Raw genomic sequence first — 21,576 nt, forward strand, 5'->3', positions numbered from 1 at the left:
GTGAGCCTGCAGCGGTCATGGGTTGGCCCTGACTCTGCTCTGCTTGTCAGGCCAAACAAAGCTTCTTCCAGTGAGACGAGCTGCTGGTACCTGTGGAGCCCAGGAGCAGCTGCCAAGCTCGTTCCCTCTGGTTCTTCTACAGCCAGGGTCCCCTGCCCACTGCAGTTCACAGCAGTTTGCAATTAAAGTCCCCCTCATGTTCTGTGGTCTGCCCTCTCTCTGAGTGATGGGGGCCTGCAGGGGACAAGAGAAGGGTGGGGAGCTGCCCCATCTCAGAGCAGGTTAAGAGCAGTACCCATGGCATTCCAGGTTGCACCTCTCCCTGAGGGGGGTCTAGACCAGCCTCTGGGGAGGGGCCCCACGCTCAGGCTTTCCATGGTGCCCCGGGTCTGGATTCCACGTGGGCTGGGTCTGGCCACGCTAGCATGTCCTCCCTTTGCCCACCGGCCCTCTTGGTGCTCTCTGCCAATGTCCTTCTTCTTGCCTTCTCTCTCTGCTTTCAGCAGGAATTCTTCAGGTCCGTGCAGAGCCCCAGTGCCCCTGCCTTTCTGGCTTTGTTTCACTGCCCTGCTTCTCCCCTCTCACCCTTCTTTTCCATCCTGAGCATCCTTGGTCTCTCCCATGTCTCCCCCAGTGGCCTGTCCTGAGTGAGTTATTTCAACAGGCATTAGAGGGGAGAGTTGAGCTCGTCTCCCCCCTCTCAGACCCAGACCACTTTCTGCACTCACTGTCTCCCTCAGAGGGACAGCTCAGCTAGAAATCGCCCATCACCCTTAGTTCCTTAGTTCTGAGGCTCAGCTGGCAAATTTTGTCAGGTCCCCCTTCTTTCAGTAGTGGGCTGGGGGCAGAGGTCACATCCCAGTGGGTGACAGAACAATGTGAGGGTACAGGGAACTCGGAGAAAAGTGCTCTGTCTCTGGTTTATCGGAGGGGGCTGTTGGTCTGTGGGCCAACCTGGAGGAAACTGCCCACGGGCACCTGGAGTGAATGGTCAAGCATGAGAGTGTCCACATCCTCCCAAGTCCTAGCCAGTCAACCTGCCCTTCCCCATCCAGTCAGACCCATGGCTCTCATTTGAAAAGGGCCAGTTCATTTCTAGGGCAAATGTGGATGAGAGATCTGCATGTGCATGGATGGTCCGCATCCAGAGGCCGTTTGACCATCCCCATGGCACAGATCCTCCTGGATATGATGATATTGTATCTCAGCACAGTCTCACAGATTGCTTCCTGAGGACACATGAGATTTTGTCTGAGCACCATGTTCTGATGTCACCATCCCCCATGGATAGTTGGGCCTGCTGTGCCTGAGACTCAGGGATAGATTCATTCATTTCTGAGTGAGGTGAGGCAAGTGCAGGTTCTCCAGCTCCCACCCCAAACACGCTGGTTGCATATGGGCAACTCCAACCTATGAAGATCCTGCTTTTAAGGTGTGTGTGTGTGTGTGTCCATGTGTGCGCGTGCACACACGCACGTTTGCACGTGTGTCTCTGTGTGCTTTTTGCATCAGTTGAATTGGGGATGGTGGTCTTTGACAGAAAAAAGTTAATGACTTGGGGAATGGAGGCTGTGGAGGCAGGGCCTAAAAAGCATAGGGGATCAAATGCAAAAGGCTACCTCAGAATATCTGGTTCTCCCCTTGTCCTTGAAGCAGGGAGAACCATGGGAGATGGTTGTACCCTGAGCTGAGACCCAAGTGGGATGTTCATGTGGAGGATGGAGAGTGGGACTGCCCACTGGGGACTGGATCAGGCTTGGGGATACCTTTCCCCCAATTCCCACTCTGTGTCTCTTCTGGGCCCCATGGGATGGGCTTAAGGAGACCAACCTTCACACACAGGGTAGACCTCAAAGCCAGAAAGGATCAGCAGCAGCAGGACTTATACCATCCACTTCAAACCTCCACCTGAGCAGGGGTGCTGGGTTCCTTAGGCTGTGGCTGAGACCCTGGCACCAGTAGCTGTTTCTTGGAGGGGTAAAGCAGAGCAAGGCGACATCTACCTGAGGAAGTTGGGCAGAGACTCTGTGGCTGGGGTTTCTGCCACCTGAGACATCCCGGCCGGCTCCAACTGGGGCAAACTCTGGCACCGTGCATGGTCCTGGGAGGCAAGGGGCCATCTTCACGAGGGGAGCAGCATTTTGACCAAGCCTTGCCAGGGCATGAGCTCGACCCTTGGTGACCGGCTTCCACCAGCCCTGCTGCTTCCCTCTGAGCACAGGTTCATACCTGTGCAGCACAATATTATTGCTGTAACAAGTTCGCCACGCCCCTGGCCATCATCGGGTACAAATGATCCAGCCCTAGGGGCATAACTGGCAGATTCTGAGGTTCAAATGAGAGAATGCCATCAGGTTCAAATGGAACCAACTTCTCACCCCTTCCCTCAGTCAGTGTGCACCCGCATCCCCTTTTCCACCAAGCCTCCTCTGCCAGGGAGAACTTAGTGCTGCCCTGGAGAGCCCCAGGTGGGGTCCAGCCTGTTGGTGCTACTCTGCTCAGGGTGAACTTTGGAGGTTGGCTGGACCACAGGCCTGTGCTTGCTGCGGCTGCACCTTGGAGCCCAAGCAAAATTCCACCTGGACTGGGTGTCGGGGCTCCCACTTGTCTGTTTCCAAACATGAGCTTTCACCCTGAGGGCAGAAAAGATGGTCTCCCCACCAGACTCCAGCTAGGGCAGAAGTGGTGCCAGCCAGTCAGCTGGCGAGAGGCATCCAGTGCAGCCATCTCCAGCTGCGAGGAGGCCCAGCTGGCTGCATTCTGGGGTGTGAGGTGACATCCACTGCGTCAGAGTCATCACAGTGGTGGGTCACAACCGTGGATTCTAGTCCTTGCTGTCACAGTCTTCCGGGTGAACTTGGGCAACTTTGTGCCCATCTCTCCTCAGTCTCCAAGAACTCTGATCCCCATCCACAGTTCCTTGTCATCCATCTCCTTTTTAGGGTGAAGGCAGCCCCAGGTGTCTGCTGGGTTCAGCTGTGCACATTGTGGCCACCGGGGTGGCCATGCGAGCCACACCCGTGGGAATCCAGGGTGCACTGTTGGCGTGATGACCGCATGAACTGGGCCCCGGCAGTTGGGCAGGACAGAAGTCCCCGGTAACCACCACCCAAAGCAAGAATCACAGCATTGGCAGCCCTGGGACCCTCCTGTGTACGCCCTCTCTAGACCTCCAGGATCACCTGACTTTATAGTTCTCTTGGTTCTTCCAAGCATCATTTACTTCTGCTTAAAGGATGAACGATTGCCCTCAGAGAACATCCCTCACCAAGATACAAACCTCAGGTCAAGCAAATGTAAAGTTACAAGCGCAGGAAACATAACCCCACAATTTGGCAAGTAATTATGAAGAGTGAAGCCAGGGAGCATTCATTGTACCATCAGAAGACTCACTTGAGTCCATTCCTGTGAAGGAAGTCAAATGCAAAGGGCTCCGTACTGCATGATTCCATATGAGTCAGGAAAAGGGGCAAAAATCCAGGGACAGAAGTAATGGGTCGGTGGAGTCTAGGGCATGGGTGTTGAGGGAGAGGGTTAACTACCATGTGGCTAGAAGGAATTTTGGGGTGGGGGGTGGGAGCCGTGTACATGCCGCATAGGTTGTGTTTGTGGTTTCATAACAGTGTGCATGTAAACAAACCATACACCTGTGTGTCAGTTATATCTCAGCACTTCAGATTTTGGGGAAAATATCATAAACTTTGTACCTCTAATGGATATGCAAATATAATAACGACTGCCATTAATATGAGGTTTGTGTTTTCTCCTCTAATCTCTTGGTGTGCAGAGTTTCATCACTGCGTTTTCTTCAGTGAAATCTGTACTGGGATGTGTCCAATTTGGTCACGCCATAGCGTGCATTTATCTTTTCACATCCCAGAGGATTCAGTTTGATAACATTCTGTTTCTGCCTTTTGCTGCTGTGTTTGATTGACCTGGGAATGTACTCTCCCAAACTGAACTGGTCAGCATCTGGTGATGGAGGCAGCTTCAACCTCATAACATGAGTTTGGGAGAGTCCTTCCTTTTTGATTTTTCTGTCTAAGACAAATGCTCAGGATCTCATCAGTATTTGAAATGAAAAAAATGGTGAGAACCTAGAAGCAGAGTGGAATGGTGGGGAAAGGTGTTGGTGTTGGAAAAGGATACACTATTTCACTTAGACAGGAGGACCAAGTTAGGAAGGTCTGTCATTCATCCTGGTCACTGCAGTTAATAACAATGTATGGTTAACTTAAAAATTGCCTCCTGGAAGTTGAGAGTCGAATGGTGGCAACCACAGGCCCAGGAGAATGGAGGAAGCAGTGCGGAATATTGGTCAGTGGGCACTGAGTTATAGCTAGGTAGGGGTAAGGAGTCCCGGTGAATGATTGCACAGTAGGGTGGCTACACACAACAATTACGTACTGCACATTTCAAAATGCCAGAAGAGGACTTCCCCTGTGGCCACCCCACGGGAGGGAGGTGAGATGGCAGGTGACATTGCCAAGTCTCAGGTGACGTGGACTGGTTTTGGGGCACAATGTTTGGGAAGATCACCTGCAAGTAAATCCCAGTCAAAATCATTTTTGAGGATGAGCAGGGTCTTGCTTCTTGTGACCTTTCCCTGAAGCACTAACATGTTTTCTGGAGGTACCCCAGAAACAGGTATTTCAGATTTCTGCAGCAGCAGCAGGTGCTGACAGAAGTATCCTTGGACATTTCGAGATTGTTGGCAGGACATGTGCTTTTGATCTGGGACAGAACAAGGTTTATCGAATGTTGGTGAATGAAGTTTCAGGGGGTGGATATCCACCATGTTCATGTGCATGTCCTTGGAGGGTGGCAAAGCATTGAGTGCCTGGCTGAGCGTCATTTGGGGATGATTTTCCCTTCTCTGGGCAGTGATCAAGTTTGCAAGTTCCAACATGTTAAGCACTACATTTTCGCCTGTGTAGTGAGAAATGGAGGAAATGATTTCTAAAAAATGTCCATAATACGAACACTGTTGTTTGGTGCAAACAAATCTGGAAGAAAGCATTTTTAATATTTTCTCTATAAGGAAATGATAAATGAGGAGATCAATGTTTTAACCTAATTTATACATTACACAATGTATACATGTATGGAAACATCACATGGTACTCAAGTCATATGCACAGCTTTCATGTTTTTTATGTATCGGTCTAACACTTCATAGAACAGCATATTGCTATGAGAGATTTTAAATATCCTCACCAAAAATGGTAAGTATGTGAAATAACACATGCTAATTAGCTCAATTTAGCCATTCCACAAAGTGTACATATTTCAAAAACATCTTGACACACACCATAATTATATATGACATTTGACAGTAAAACATGCCTAAAAATAGGCTGGGTGCAGTTGCACACACCTGTAATCCCAGGGGCTTGGCAGGCTAATGCAGGAGGATTGAGCAGCATAGCGAGACCCTGCCTCAAACTGAAAACTAAAGCCTGGGGATCCAGCTCAGTGGTAGAGTGCCCCTGGGTTCAATCCCCTGCACAGCAAGAAATAAAAAAGAAATGAAAAGTGCACACATACAAGCAGTGGCATTTCATATCAGACTGTTTAGAGTCCCTGTCGTGTGGGGGCTCAGAGGCAGGAAACAGTTCTGAGGTCCTGGCAGGTGGAAGATGATGCAAGACACAGGATAGTAGTCATGCTTTATTCAAAGGTGGCAACAGCCTCTGGCCTCCAGCCTCATCTTTAGCCCCCACCTGGTTCCATTTTGCACCCGTTTTATAGACAGTCCAAACAAAGAAGGCACACTGCCTACAGGCTACATCAGTAGGTGCATGCTCACAAGCAAATGTTTACAACCTCAAGGACATATGCTGTATCAGAATGTTTCTGACCTTGACTACACACTAACCATAACATAGCCTATTCATGGCTTTGGCTATATACTAAAAACATAACATAGCTCACCAGAAGCCTCGGCAAGGAAGCCTAACTATAGCTGTTTTGGGCCTGCCCCAACAGTGCCTCTAAAATTTAGGCCATGGATCGATCACAGCTTAAGAATACTTTCCTTATGGTGAGGTGCTCATGTAATGACAAATATCCAAAATGCAAGAGAAAATGCCTATCAGAGTTTGGTGATTTAAACAGGAAAACAATTGGATAATGGTCTGGATTGCTTCTTTTTTATAATTATTAACATGTATTAATTGTTCTAATCAATGGGATTCACTATATTTTCATGTGTACCTATGTTGTGCATTGATCTTGTCCACCCATCCTTCTCCTACCCCTGCTGCCCTTCCCCCCCAACCCCCAAAGCCTTGCCACTTCCTAGTAATAAGTCCTAGTAGCTCTTCCATTTTCATATTTCTTTTCTTTCTTCTTTCCAGGTAAGGCAGAAAATGTTTGACACTTGTCTTTCTGTGTCTGACTTACTTAACACCATGACCTCCAGTGTCATGCTTTCGTTCTTCTCTGTGGCTGAAAAATACTCCATTGTGGACAAACATCACATTTTTCTTATCCATTCATCTGATGACAGGCACCTGGACTGATTCCATATCTTAGCCATTGTGAACTTAACACTGCAATGAACATGCATATGCAGACATCTCTCTTTATGCTGACTTCATTTCTTTTTAGTAATAAACAGGTGTGGGATAGCTGCATCATTCGGTAGCTCTATTTTTATTTTATTTCATTTTCTGTTAACTATATCATTAAAGTTATTACTGTAACTATTATTATCAGTAGACTATAAAATATAGAAAATACACAAACATTTAAAATAGCATTGTATTATTAATAATATTGATATGACCTTGGCATTGCTAACTATAAGAACTTCATAGTTGGAGGATTCAGACTGTAATGGAATACAATTTGGCATCTACAGTTGTAGAATTTTTTAATCATGACCTCGAATCTTTTTTTTAATAATTATTTTGATTCATTGTAAACAAATGGGGTAACAACTTGTTTCTCTGGTTGAACATGGAGTCATACCATTTGTGTAATCATACATGTACATAGGGTAATGATGTTTGTCTCATTCTCTTATATTTCCTTCCCCCCACCCCTCCCACCCCTCTTTTTCCTCTATACAGTCCCTCCTTCCTACATTCTTGCCTCCCTCCCACCCACCATTATGTATCATCATCCACTTATCAGCGAGATCATTTGTCCTTTGGTTTTTGGGGATTGGCTTATCTCACTTAGCATGATATTCTCCAACTTCATTCATTTGCCTGCAAATGCCATAATTTTATTCTTCTTTATGGCCGAGTAATATTCCATGGTGTATATATATACATCACAGTTTCTTTATCCATTCATCAATTGAAGGGCGTCTAGGTTGGTTCCCTCAAATCTTTACATGTAAATGAACTTTTTACATTCTTGCTTCACTTTTTCTTCTTATTTTACATAATCTATAATATTCTTGTGAGCTACCACCTCAAAATTTCATCTTGGAATACAATAATCTGGCTACAATTCCTTTTCCTATTTAAAAATAAATGAAAAGGATAAATCTCACAACTACATCTATCAAGTTGAAATTTCTGTTATTTCTAATTTTTGACAGATTCTTTGAAACAAGGTAAGATGACATAAAGCACACACACACACAACACTAAATTGAATAAATGAATTTGGCTCCACTCTTGTTAAATGATTTTCATACATTATAATAAACACTCATTCTTATATCAAAACAGTTTTAACCTCTGACAGGTTTGTGAATGTGTTCTTTGACAGATAACGTGAAAACAAAATTGTTTCTCCATAAAGCCGTGTTGACTGATAATTCATTATGATAACTTTAAGGAATAGGTGATGGAAAAGTTGACTCTCCACAATTACAGATTTTTTGACTACAGTGACTCCACAGAAGCAACAGACTTTTTTCCCTGGTATTGGGGATTGAACTCGGGGGGGGTATTCTACCGCTGAGCTACATCCCCAGGCCTTTATTAATAAATATATATTTTCAAAATTTCAGATATAGTCTCACTAATTTGCCCAATCTGGCCTCAAATTTAGATCCTTGGGGCTCATCTGGGTCTGCCTTTCTTTTGTGTGGGTCCCTCAGGTAGTGGTGCCAATCGCAGCATATTGTTGCTGGGCAGCTTGGTGAAAAGAGCATATGTGAAACCCTACAGGTAGCTGCTCTGGGTTGAGTAAGCCCTGTGTTTCTATGAGCTGCTGAGCTACCGCCTTCTCTGCTGGCTGCTGCAGCAGGCTTAAACACCTGGCTCTTGGACACCTGGGCCCTGGACTGCGCCTACAACTGCTCGGCCTCATTTGTGGTGTTGGACACCATGCCCAGTGCATGCCTTTCAGCTTGCAAAGGCCTTGGCATGGGAGGAGCCCTAACAGCCTGCAGGGCAGTGGGGCACAGAGGCTGGGAATGAGCAAGACAGTGTAGCCAGCACTGCCAATGAAAGATGTAGAAGAAAAACTCAAAACAACATACTAGAGGGAAAGATATGAACAAGTTACCTAGCAGCATGAATCCCCAACAGCAACTGAATGCCTTATTTGCTAGAGGAACTAGGGAAGCGGTCAGAAGCCCCAAAGATCATCCAGTAAAATAAAAGAAAGCAAGCACCCATTTGCTCTTTATGGCTAGGGAGAAAGACGCATGGACACTGGAAGCCAGAAGACTCACAACTTCTGCGTGTCTGTTTCAGTGCATGAGATTCAGGAATCAGATTTACAAGCCAAGAACAAGAGTCGGGTGGAGAAAAGGAAGCTGACCATGCAGAGGCAGTGTTTGCAGTCCTTGGAGGCTGAAAAGAACAAGAAGGTGAAAAAGGCTCCCTCCACAGAAAGCCCGGTAGGTAATGGAGTATATGCGCTGCTAGTGGGTTAGTCCTGAAAAATTCAACAAGGGGCCAGACTTCCCTTGAACTCAGACCAGTGTCGAGACCTCAATCATGCAAGGCCTCTTGGAGAATGGCCAGAAGGAGGTTGTGTCAATGAATCTTGTCACCTACCTAAGCAGTACGGAAGAATGTTGAAGTTACAGACACTTGGTTACCCATGAAGATGAGCCCCCAGACCCCTGGTATTCTTGTAAAAGTTGTGTTTGAGTGTCTCATCTTTGATGTACTGACACCAGATGCCTTTAAATGGATATGAAGCTTCTGTCCTCCTCTGGGTGGCACAGGTGGGATGTGTCGCCCATCCACACTTGTGAGATCCCCATCCTGCTTGAGACTTGTGTTTACTGGGCTAGCTTCCTTTGTAAAAGAATACCAAGAGAACAGCACTCACCATGATCTTGCGTCCATGACTCACTACAACCTTGAGTTCATTTGTGGTGAAGCAGGGCTGTGGTGGCTACTGAAAGCTAAACAGGTGTTTGTGTTTCAGCTTACATCACCTTCACATGAGTTGAGTTGTTTAAGGATTGGGCTGGCTAGGGCCTGCTTCTCTGGATGGCCTTTCTAGGCACTCACTTAATAGTTTAATAGTTACACACATTCCAGTAGACACAGTGCCAGTCACTGTGTGCTTAGGTGGTAATGAAGTTTCTTTGAGTTGGTGTCAATTCTTTTTAATTACTGTATTTCTCTTTAGTACACATAAGGTACAGTCAGCCACTGGTTACAGGCTGTGGACTCTAGCCTCTTCTGCAATAACTGGCAGAACATGTAGAACTTAGAACCTGAAATCACATGTAATGAATTGAGATTTGGCCTGTGGGGAGAGGGCAGGGGAAGACACCAATAGAGATGCTGCCTGCCTGTCTGCTCTGTTCTTTCTTCCACAGAACTTAGTATGTGATATTCATGCTTTGAGTTGAACCATCCGTATTTGGTTCCTGGCCAGACAATCTTAATTGCACCTTACTGGGAGTGTGAGGGGCATGAGCTGGCATCTCAACAGTGCTGAGTCCTTTTTGTGCATTTACCTTTACAGTGGAAAATGGTCTTCATGGATGCTCCTTTCCTAGGTGGTGGGCCTGTCCACGAGGTGAGACCTGTCCCAGAAGAATGAGGGAAGATGCTCTAGGGGACAAGCACTTGCTTGGACTCCAGCTTAGCACCTGCAAACTGGTGTTGGACCCAAGGCTAGGCATGCCTTGGTTCTCACTTGTGGTCTGAAGTCCAATGGCTCTTAGCACACAAACTGGTTTCACTCCACATCAAATTGTTACAATGTCATCTTGTCACTTTGTCAAGCTGGAGAATCCTGAGCACTTGTGTAGTCTTGAGTTGAATTCTTCCATATGGAGAGTGTGCCTCCTCATTGAGATATGTATTTATACCAAGAGGAAATTCTACATGTTATCCAACACCCTGGCTAGGAATTTTAGTGAACTTTGCTTCAAATGCTGTGGGAACCTGTGGGTCACAGAATCATGGCATGGCAACTGTGTGGCTCTGGTGATTTCACCACCCTGGCCAAGCATCAGGTTGCATCTGATCATCTCAGACAATGGGGATACATCACCTAGCACCCCACTCCTCCAGCCTGTAGTCCACCAGATGCCTAGAAAATACACTTGGATTTGTGCCCTTACCCCTGAACTCCAGGCAGAAGTGAACCTGGAAAGCAGATCAGCAAATTCCTGCCGCCTTTTTAAGTAGAAGACAAGTGAACAAGGTTGTTAGGGAATTTTTGATGTGCATGAACAATGAAAAGTTGAGTGTGGTAGCCATGGTCCCTTCTCTGTCTGAGCCCTCTATGATCAGGGTCATCTTTTTCCCTTTTCTCAAGGGTGGCAGTTACCTTTCTAGCCAAGAATTTTTAGAAGTTCTGACAATGTGATGTTTCTACTTCTTATTATTGGGAACTGATGTGGTTGTAATCATGTTCCTAATTCTTGGGGTATATTGCAAGAAAGGGAGATAGTTTAAAACTGCCTTTCAGGTTAGAAAAGTCTAAAATTGGTTGAGAATTCAGTATTATTTAAAATAAATGCTACATAAAGTTTTTTAAAATTTTGACTTTAAGTTCTTAATTAAAACAATTTGCCATTAAAAAAAAAAGATCCTCATGCCTCAGCCTCCTGAGACTTTAACAAAAGCCAAAGTGTTCTAGCATTTCTGTGATTCTTTTCAACAACAAAATGTACTTGAATTTACTGGAATTCCATCCATTTCCATATCTGTGGGTACTTTGTTGGGTGATTTGGGAAGACTCGTTTGGCTATTCATGTTTTCTTAGGTTTTGGACTTGCCTATCCATTGAGATGGATTCCTTTTTTTCTAGTATGTGTGTGTCCTTTGGTGTGGAATTATCTTTTTGGGAATATGCCCTGTGGTTTTGGTTTCTTTTAATTTCATCTTCTAGGCTCAACATAATCCAAGTGTTAATTTCAACCTCCAATTCTGCTCAGTTTGTTGCTGTAGAACTGCTGATTTAATTCACTCTTGGAGAGATGCTGTGATATTATGGGTTCTTCTGAGCTAACATCTTAGAACTTCTGTTTTGGCTGTATAAATATATGTCTAGGAATGGGATCTGAGAACCCCCTCTGTTTCTATTGAGGATTGGTTGCTGGCTTGGGGGTTTTCTCTCCCTAATCTATGTGTTGAAGTATTGTTGGAGCTTGAGTAGGGCTAATTAATGCTTGGAGTGAGGTTTACCACCACTTGGCTGTGTTGTGAGTGTAGCTCAGTAGCAGGATCTCTACTGTGAAATTGTAGTGTCTCACTTTTCAGCCCCTCTTAGATAAAGGGGGAGGAAGCAATAGCAATGATAGTAGCAACAAACATTCAGCCTTAAAATAAAAGCATGGTGCCACTAGGACATCTGTAACACTAATTGCCACACAGAAAAAAATGGTAGATTAGCATTTAACAGCAGCAACAGAAAAAAACAGGCACAAACTAGACAAAGCATTAAATAGCTGGTGTCAAAAATATCATCCATGATATTAATAAATGTAACAACTTGGATGGTGGGGGGTAGGAATTATATAAACTACATAGTTTTAACAGTAAATTATAGTTCCATAAGTGAAGGGAAAATGAGGTAGGAAAGCACAAGAAAGATAAATATTTAAAAAGTGAGCAGAAGGGAAGCAAGAGATAGGTAACAGGTGATGGCTGTAAAGAAGGAGGAATAAAAATAACTAAAAGTAATAAAATATAGAGGGAGATGAGCATATGGTCCAGAACGCTCAGACGGCTTCCAGATGGTTACCAGATGGCGGTTCCTCTTCTCTAGTGGTTAGCTGCTAGATTTGAAGTGATCAGAAGACAAGTTCACTAGGCCTGTCTGGCAGAGGCGATAGATGTACCCAATGCCAATTGAGAAGTCTACCTGATGCTTGCTGGCCTGGCTTTGCAGAATTCCAGTAAACCTGGCTGTTTCTGAGGAAACTTTGTGTTTCAATGCCCTTCATTTCTCATTTGGTCCTTGGAGAGAACTAGTAGAGTTTTCTTTAGTTGAACTTAATAAGCAGGAAGTGATGTTTGGAGACCCTGAGTGACTTGCCTGTCATAGACTTGGAATGTAGAAAGTTTCACTCCAGGGACCACAGTGTACAAAAGAAATTTGTACACCTTATGTTGGACATAGGTTCTCACTAAACTGCTTAGGAACTCACTAAGTTTCTGAGGCTGGCTTTAAACTTACAATTATCCTGTCTCAGCCCCCCAAGCTGCTGGGATTAAAGACTATAGGCAGCCTCTTGGAAGAAGGCCGCCCAGCGAGAGACTTCCTTGCAGGGCAAGGCTCCCTGGCCCAGGCAGTAGTTCTGGACAGAAGGGAACTTCTCGGAGGAGAGCTGCCCAGTGAGACTTCCCCATCAGGTGAGTCTTCCCCACTGGGTGAGGCTTTCCCACCAGGGTGGTAGAACCAGAGACCCAGGCCCAGACCAGCCGTGCCCCAGCCCGCAGACTAGTCCCCCTTTGGCTGACCAATGGTCAACAAGTGGGTGGTAGAACCAGAAACCCAGACCCAGACCAGCTCTGCCCCAGCCTGCAATCTAGTCCCCCTTTGGCTCACAATCGGTAAACAAGTGGAGGCGCCTCTGCCCACTAACAAGGAATATACCCACTTGAAGGCCACCACCCCTAGAGGGGCAGCTTCCTTGTGGATCACTGCATTATCAAGTTCCTCCAAGACTTCAGGCTACTGAAGGCTAGGATGTGAATTATTGGAAATCTACAGGGACACTAAGTCAATAGAGGAAATCTGCAATATCTCAAAATCACTACTAGAGGAGAAGATACCTGAGCAATATGAGAAAACAAGGGAAGAAAATGTCCTAAACAAACCTAGATGCTACATCAATAAAATCCAATGACAGCATGGCAGAAGAAATGTCAGAAAGGGAGTTCAGAATGTACATAATTAAAATGATCAGAGAAGCAAATGATGAGATGAAAGAGCAAATGCAGGCTTTGAATGATTGTACCAATCAACAGTTAAAAGAGCAAATACAGGAAGCAAAAGATCATTTCAATAAAGAATTAGAGATACTGAAAACAAAACAAACAAATTCTTGAAATGAAGGAAACAATAAATCAAATTAAAAACTCCACAAAAAGCATAACCAATAGGATAGAACACCTGGAAGACAGAACCTCAGACATTGAAGAAAAAATATTTAATCTTGAAAACAAAGTTGACCAAAAGGAGAAGATGGTAAGAAATCATGAATGGAATCTACAAGAATTATGGGATATCATGAAAAGGTCAAATTTAAGAATTATTGGGATTGAGGAAGACACAGAGAAACAAACCAAAGGAATGAACAATCTATTCAATGAAATAATATCAGAAAGTTTCCCAAATCTGAAGAATGAAATGGAAAATCAAGTACAAGAGGCTTATAGACTCCAAATATACAAAATTACAACAGACCCACACCAAGGCACATTATAATGAAAATACCTAACATACAAAATAAAGACAGAATTTTAAAGGCTGCGAGAGAAAAGAATCAAATTACATTCAGGGGGAAACCAAGATAGATATCAGCAGATTTTTCAACACAGACCCTAAAAGCTAGAAGGGCCTGGAACAACATTTTCAAGCTCTGAAAGAAAATGGATGTCAACCAAGAATCTTATACCCAGCAAAACTTACCTTCAGATTTGACAACAAAATAAAATCCTTCCATGATAAACAAAAATTAAAAGAATTTACAAAAGAAAATCAGTGCTACAGAACATTCTCAGCAAAATATTCCATGAGGAAGAGATGAAAAACAATGATGTAAACCAGCAAAGGGAGGAACTACCCTAAAGGAATAGTCAAATAAAGGAGAAACCAAGTCATGTTAAAAAACAAAAATGAGCCAAATGACCGGAAATACAAATCATATTTCAGTAATAACCCTGAAAGTTAATGGTCTAAACTCATCAATCAAAAGACATATACTGGAAGATAGGATTAAAAAGAAAGATCCAACAATATGCTGCCTGCAAGAGACTCATCTCATAGAAAGAGATAACCAAAGACTTAAGGTGAAAGGATGGGGAAAAACATTCCATTCACATGGACACAGCAAAAAAGTCACAGTATCCATCCTCATATCAGATAATGTGGACTTCAAGCCAAAGTTAGTCAGAAGGGATAAAGAAGGACATTTCACACTGCTTAAGGGAAGCATAAATCAGCAAGACATAACAATCATAAATATCAATGCCCCAAACAGTGGCTCATCCATGAACATCAAACAAATCCTTCTCAATTACAGGAATCAAATAGACCACAACACAATAATACTAGGTGATTTTAATACACCTCTCTCCTCACTGGACAGATCTTCCAAACAAAAATTGAACAAAGAAACCACAGCTCTCAATAACACAATCAATAACTTAGACTTAATGGACATATATAGAATATACCATCCAACAAAGAGTGAATACACTTTCTTCTCAGCAGCACAAGGATCCTTCTCTTGTGGATATTTTATGCCACAAAGCTACTGTTAGCAAATACAAGAAGATAGAGATACTACCTTGTATTCTATCAGATCATAATGGATTGAAACTAGAAAAAAATGAAAATAAAAAACAAACTACAGGGCTGGGGAGATAGCTCAGTTGGTAGAGTGCTTGCCTTGCAAGCACAAGGCCCTGGGTTCGATCCCCAGCATTGCAAAAAAAAAAAAAAAAAAAAACAGCAACTACTACAACACCTGGAGATTAAATAATATGCTATTGAATGAGGAATGGATAACAGAAGACATCAGAGGGGAAATAAAAATATTCTTAGAGGTAAATGAGAACAAAGATATATCATATCAAAATCTCTGGAACACTATGAAAGCAGTACTTAGAGGAAAATTTATTTCATGGAGTGCATTCAATAAAAGAAGAAAAAAATCAACAAATAAACAACCTAACACTACAGCTCAAAGCCCTAGAAAAAGAATAGATCAACACCAAAAGTAGAAGAAGACAGGAAATAGTTAAAATCAGAGCTGAAATAAATGAAATTGAAACAAAAGAAACAATAAAAAATTGACAAAATAAAAAGTTGATTCTTTGAAAATAATAAACAAAATTGATAAACCCTTAGCCACACTAACAAAGAGAAAGAGGGAGAAAAAAATTACTAAAATTTGGAATGAACAAGGAAATATCACAACAGACACGATTGAAATACAAAACATAATTAGAAACTATTTTGAAAATCTATACTCCAACAAAATAGAAAATCTCGAAGACATCAACAAATTTCTAGAGACATATGAATTACCTAAACTGAACCAGGAGGACATACACAATTTAAATAGATCAATTTCAAGTAATGAAATAGAATAAGTCATCAAAAGCCTACCAACAAAGAAAAGTCTGGGACCAGATGGGTTCTCAGCCGAGGTATACAAAACCTTTAAAGAAGAGCTCATTCCAATACTCCTTAAAGTATTACATGAAATAGAAGATGCAGGATCCCATCCAAACTCATTCTATGAAGCCAATATCACCCTGATACCTAAACCAGACAGAAACACATCAAGGAAAGAAAATTTCAGACCAATATCCTCAATGAACTTTGATGCAAAAATTCTCAACAAAATTTTAGCAAATTGCATACAAAAATATATTAAAAAGATAGTGCACCATGATCAAGTGAGTTTTATCCCAGGGATGCAAGGTTGGTTCAACATTCAGAAATCAATAAATGTAATTCACCATATGAACAGACTTAAAGTCAAGAATCACATGATTATTTTGATAGATGCAGAAAAAGCATTTGATAAAATACAGCAACCCTTCATGCTCAAAACACTAGAAAAAATAGGAATAGTAGGAACATTCCTTAACATTGTAAAGGCTATCTATTCTAAGCCCATGGCCAATATCATTCTAAATGGTGAAAAACTGAAAGTATTCCCCCTAAAAACTGGAAAAAGGCAGGGATGCCCTCTTTCACCACTTCTATTCAACATTGTCCTTGAAACTCTAGCCACAGCATTTACGCAGACCAAAGAAATTAAAGGGATACGAATAGGAAAAGAAGAACTCAAACTATCCGTATTTGCTGATAACATGATTATATATTTAGAGGAACCAGAAAATTCCACCAGAATACTTTTAGAACTCATAAGTGAATTCAGTAAAGTAGCAGGATATAAGATCAATGCTTATAAATCTAATGGATTTTTATACATAAGTGATGAATCCTCAGAAAAAGAAGTTAGGAAAACTACCCCATTCACAATAGCCTCAAAATCAATCTAACAAAAGAGGTGAAAGACTTCTACAATGAGAACTACAGAGCACTAAAGAAAGAAATTAAAGAAAACCTTAGAAGATGGAAAGATCTCCCATGTTCTTGGATAGGCAGAATTAATATTGTCAAAATGGCCATACTACCAAAAGTGCTATACAGACTCAATGCAATTCCAATTAAAATCCCAATGATGTACCTCACAGAAATAGAGCGAGCAATCATGAAATTCATCTAGAAGAAGAAGAAACCCAGAAAGCAATCCTTAGCAGGAAGAGTGAAGCTGGGGGTATCGCAATACCAGAACTTCAACTATACTACAAAGCAATATTAACAAAAATGGCATGGTATTGGCATCAAAATAGACAGGTAGATCAATGGTACGGAATAGAGGACACAGACACAAACCCAAATAAATACAATTTTCTCATACTAGACAAAGGTGCCAAAAACATGCAATGGAGAAAAGACAGCTTGTTCAACAAATGGTGCTGGAAAAACTGGAAAACCATATGCAGCAGAATGAAACTAAACCCCTATCTCTCACCCTGCACAAAACTCAATTCAAAATGGATCAAGGACCTTGGATTCAGACCAGAGACCCTGCATCTTATAGAAGAAAAAGTAGGTCCAAATCTCCAATATGTCAGCTTAGGATCAGACTTCCTTAACATGACTCCCATAGCACAAGAAATAAAAGCAAGAATCAACAACTGGGATAGATTCAAACTAAAAAGCTTTCTCTCAGCAAAGGCAACTGTCAGCAATGTAAAGAGGGAGCCTACAGAGTGGGAGAAAATCTTTGCCACTCATACTTTAGATAGAGCACTAATTTCCAGAATACATAAAGAACTAAGAAAAGTCTGCACCAAGAATACAAATAACCCAATCAACAAATGGGCTAAGGAAATGAACAGACACTTCACAGAAGAAGATCTACAAGCAATCAACAAATATATTAAAAAATATTCAACATCTCTAGTAATAAGAGAGATGCAAATCAAAACTACCCTAGGATTCCATCTCACCCCAATTAGAATGGCAGTTATCAAGAATACAAGCAACAGTATGTGTTGTCGAGGATGTGGGGAAAAAGATGCACTCATACATTGCTGGTGAGGTTGCAAATTAGTGCAGCCACTCTGGAAAGCAGTGTGGAGATTCCTTAGAAAACTTGGAATGGAACCACCATTTGACCCAGCTATTCCACTCCTAGGCCTATACCCAAAGGACTTAAAATCAGCATACTACAGCGATGCAGCCACATCAATGTTCATAGCTGCTCAATTCACAATAGCCAGATTGTGAAACCAAACTAGATGCCCTTCAATTGATGAATGGATAAAGAAACTGTGGTATATCTATACAATGGAATATTACTTAGCCATAAAGAATAATAAACTTATGGCATTTGCAGGCAAATGGATGAAATTGGAGAATATCATGCTAAGTGAGATAAGCCAAAGTCGAAAAACCAAAGGCGAATGATCTCCCTGATAAGTGGATGATGATACATAATGGGGGGTGGGAGGAAGGCAAGAATAGAGGAAGGTCGAACTATATAGGGGGAAAAGAGGGGTGGGAGAGGTGGGGGGAAGGAAAAATAACAGAATGAATCAAACACCATTACCCTATGTAAATGTATGATTACACAAATGGTATGCCTTTACTTCATGTGCAACCAGAGAAATAAGTTGTACCCCATTTGTTTACAATAAAAAAAATAGAGGGAAAGGAAACAATAGAATGTGACTATTAGGGAAGGAAGTGAAGGAGTAATAAGTGGAAGAAAAACAAATTAAGAACAAACAAACTGAAAAACAAACCAAAAGAACCCCACGAAACAATTCTATCCCTCCAAAGTCAAAACAAGGCTAAATAACAGATAAAGAAATCATGATTAAAATGAAAGAAAATTTGTATGAATATATATTTTCTGATATATATGTGTTTATATATTTATATTCTCAAACCAGTCACCACAGTGAGAACATACACACACAAAAAGTAAAATAATAAAGGGAATGAGGATAGGGAAAAACATTCTTAATGAAAAATGAAGAACTTGCCTCCACTGAGGTGGTCAAAACTGTTGACAAGGATGGATGTTTACTGCCTATGCTGTTGCGCCCTTCTTTGCAATTCCTTTTGGGTTATGTACCGCTTGGATAAAGGGCTGGAGACTATTAAATCGCACCTTTTTGTGTTTCTCACCAAACTACCAACTAGTTTGGCCTGGAACTGAAGCTGTCTGTAGTAGCTTTCAGCTTCCTGCCTCACACATAAGGTAGGATAGACTGAGGAATACTGACAATTGGAGATTTGTCTGAACAGACCAAGTTGATGAACTCCCACAGTGGGGCCGAAATGTTCTAAATGGGAAGGAAGTTCCAGTGGCTGGGGTTTAGTTCTGATTGTCCTTTGGCTTTGTAGGAAGGTATTTACTACAGAGAAATTAGATCCACAGCACCTCTTGCTGTGCAGATGCCAATATCTGCTAGGTGTCTGGGTCTCAGGGATCTCCCCAAATTTCAAATAATGGGGGAATCAACCTCTGCAGGTATCACATGTGGATTCCACTGCCATGGATGTGGATTTCCCAGGATCAGACCTGGAGTACAGACATACCTATCTGAACAGTCTCTAGCCTCTCCCCATTTGGTTTCTGGACTGCCAGAAAAAAAGGGAATGCAAGCCTTTCTCCCCTCAGTATTGCCAGCTTGGATCCCCCCGTGGCACAATCCTCTCTGTGCCTGTTTCAGTCAAGTTGGGCTAGGCACAATGTAGACTCTATTGTAGGTATTTGCTGGGATAAGCTGGCAATCCTTTTTAGGAATTTCTGAGCTTTGATCACTGAAAGCTGCCAAGGAGCCACTTACAAATATTTCCCGCCTCAAATCTCTGCTTGCCAGCAGAGATATTGTGAGCACTTTTTAATCATCAGCTTGCCCTACCATCTTTAGATCAGAAAGATCAGCCTCCCACTCTTCCACAGGTTCTCCAGTGGCAAATTGTTCACTGCTTTCTCTCTGCCTCTTATCTCTCCCCTCTGCATTTAAGTGGTTGTGCTGGCAGTGCACTTAGTTGGCACATCGCTAACATTATTTCTTGTTCTATGATCAAAGTTTTAAAATTTCTGTTCACCATGATTATTTTAGTGTCCAGTGTTCGATGTCAGTGAATTATCTCAATCACCCCCCTCACTGAGAAGCAATACTGCTGCCTGAATCTCCAGATGTGGAGCAACTGAAAAATTCCCTTCCACCATCCACTACCTCCCACTAATCCACCATATTCATTCTTGCTTTTTTCAATTATTCCTCTCTTATTCATCTTCATGGTTTGATGTTTTACTGTCTTGATGATGTCTGATTATTTTCTACCTCTCATTTGTTATCAACTCTTCTAGTGAGATTTATATTTTACATGCTGTCATGATGGTATTTACCATTCTTCCACTTTTGGGTGTAGGACTACTTTAAACATCTTGGTAAGGTTTATTTGCTGGTCATGAATTCCCTTACTTTTTGCTTATCTTGGAAGGTCTTCATTTATCTTTTAATTCTGAAGGATAGTCTTGCTGTGTATAGTAATTTTGGTTGAGAGTTATTTCTTTTTTAGGACTTGAAATATATCATTCCATGCCTTCCCGAGTTATAGGGTTTCTGCTGAGAAATCAGCATTTAGTCTAATGGGGTTTACCTTAAAGGTGTCCTGGAGCTTTTCTTATACAGATCTAAAAATTCTTCCCTTGTCCCGTACTTTGGACAGTTTGACCATTATACATGTGGTCAGGATTATTCTGGTCTTAACTATTTGGGATTCTATACTCTGTACATAGATGTTCATGTCTTTCCCAAGATTAAGGAAGTTTCTGGTATTTCAGTTAATGAGTTTTGTATGCCCTTAACCTTTATTTCTTCCACTTAAGGTACACCAATGAGGCAAAGTTTGTTCCTTAAGTGGCGCCCAAAAGATTTGCATGTTCTCTTCATTCTTTGTTATGATTTTTAATGTCATCTGAGTGTGATATCCCAATGAGCTCTTTTCAAACTCTGATATTCTTTCTTCTGCTTGATTTTCATGCCTATTTTTGCTTTTTTCATGGTATTAGAGATTTAAAACAGAGATTAAGACTTGTGATCCTCCTGCCTCAGCATCCCAAGGAGTTGTGATTATGCACCCAACTTGAATCTTTCAACTGAATTCTCTATTCTTTTTTTTTTTAATTCTGCCAGTGATGTTTCAGAAGACCTGTCTTCAAGTTCTGATTTACTTTCTTCTGCTTGGTTTTGAGGCTTTATTCCTTTTCTCAATTTTCTTTGTTGAATTTTTCATTCATATCCTGGATTGTCTCTCTAATTTCATTTAACAGTTTATCTGTATTCTCTTGAATCTCAGTGCAATTGGTATTTCTTCGAAAGATCATTCTTCATAATTTTTTTAATGAACTGGTCTCAAGCCAGTGTACTGGTGAGCCCTAATTGCCTCCATACCTCAACCCACTTTCAGGGAGACCAAAAGTCTTCATACATCTCAAGTTGGGGGACAAAAAGTGGGACCACAATGACTGATCATTCATAAATAAATAAAGTATTAAGATGAAGACTAAAAAAAAAAAAAACATTTACATTACATAATTTACACAAAAGCAATGCTATCACCTCCCCTGTATGGACTTGGGTGAGAATTGGGCTTATCTTCCATAAGGAGGACTGGGCAGATTTTGGGAGGGTGAAGGACTTCCTCCAACAATGCATCTCACTATATTTGGAATGACTATTAAAAAGAAGAACAATGTACAAAGTCCTCAGCCATATTGTAAAACTTTGGAGATGCTCACTCCAACTGACTATTGTCACCTTCACCGTTCCAGCTTTTAAATCCTCAATCAAAAGCACCAAAATAAAAAAAAAGGTGGGGGAGGGACAAATAAAGTCATGCCAATCTCGTTTT

This window comes from Sciurus carolinensis, chromosome X, assembly GCF_902686445.1.
Source record: "Sciurus carolinensis chromosome X, mSciCar1.2, whole genome shotgun sequence".
NCBI classification, from domain to species: domain Eukaryota; kingdom Metazoa; phylum Chordata; class Mammalia; order Rodentia; family Sciuridae; genus Sciurus; species Sciurus carolinensis.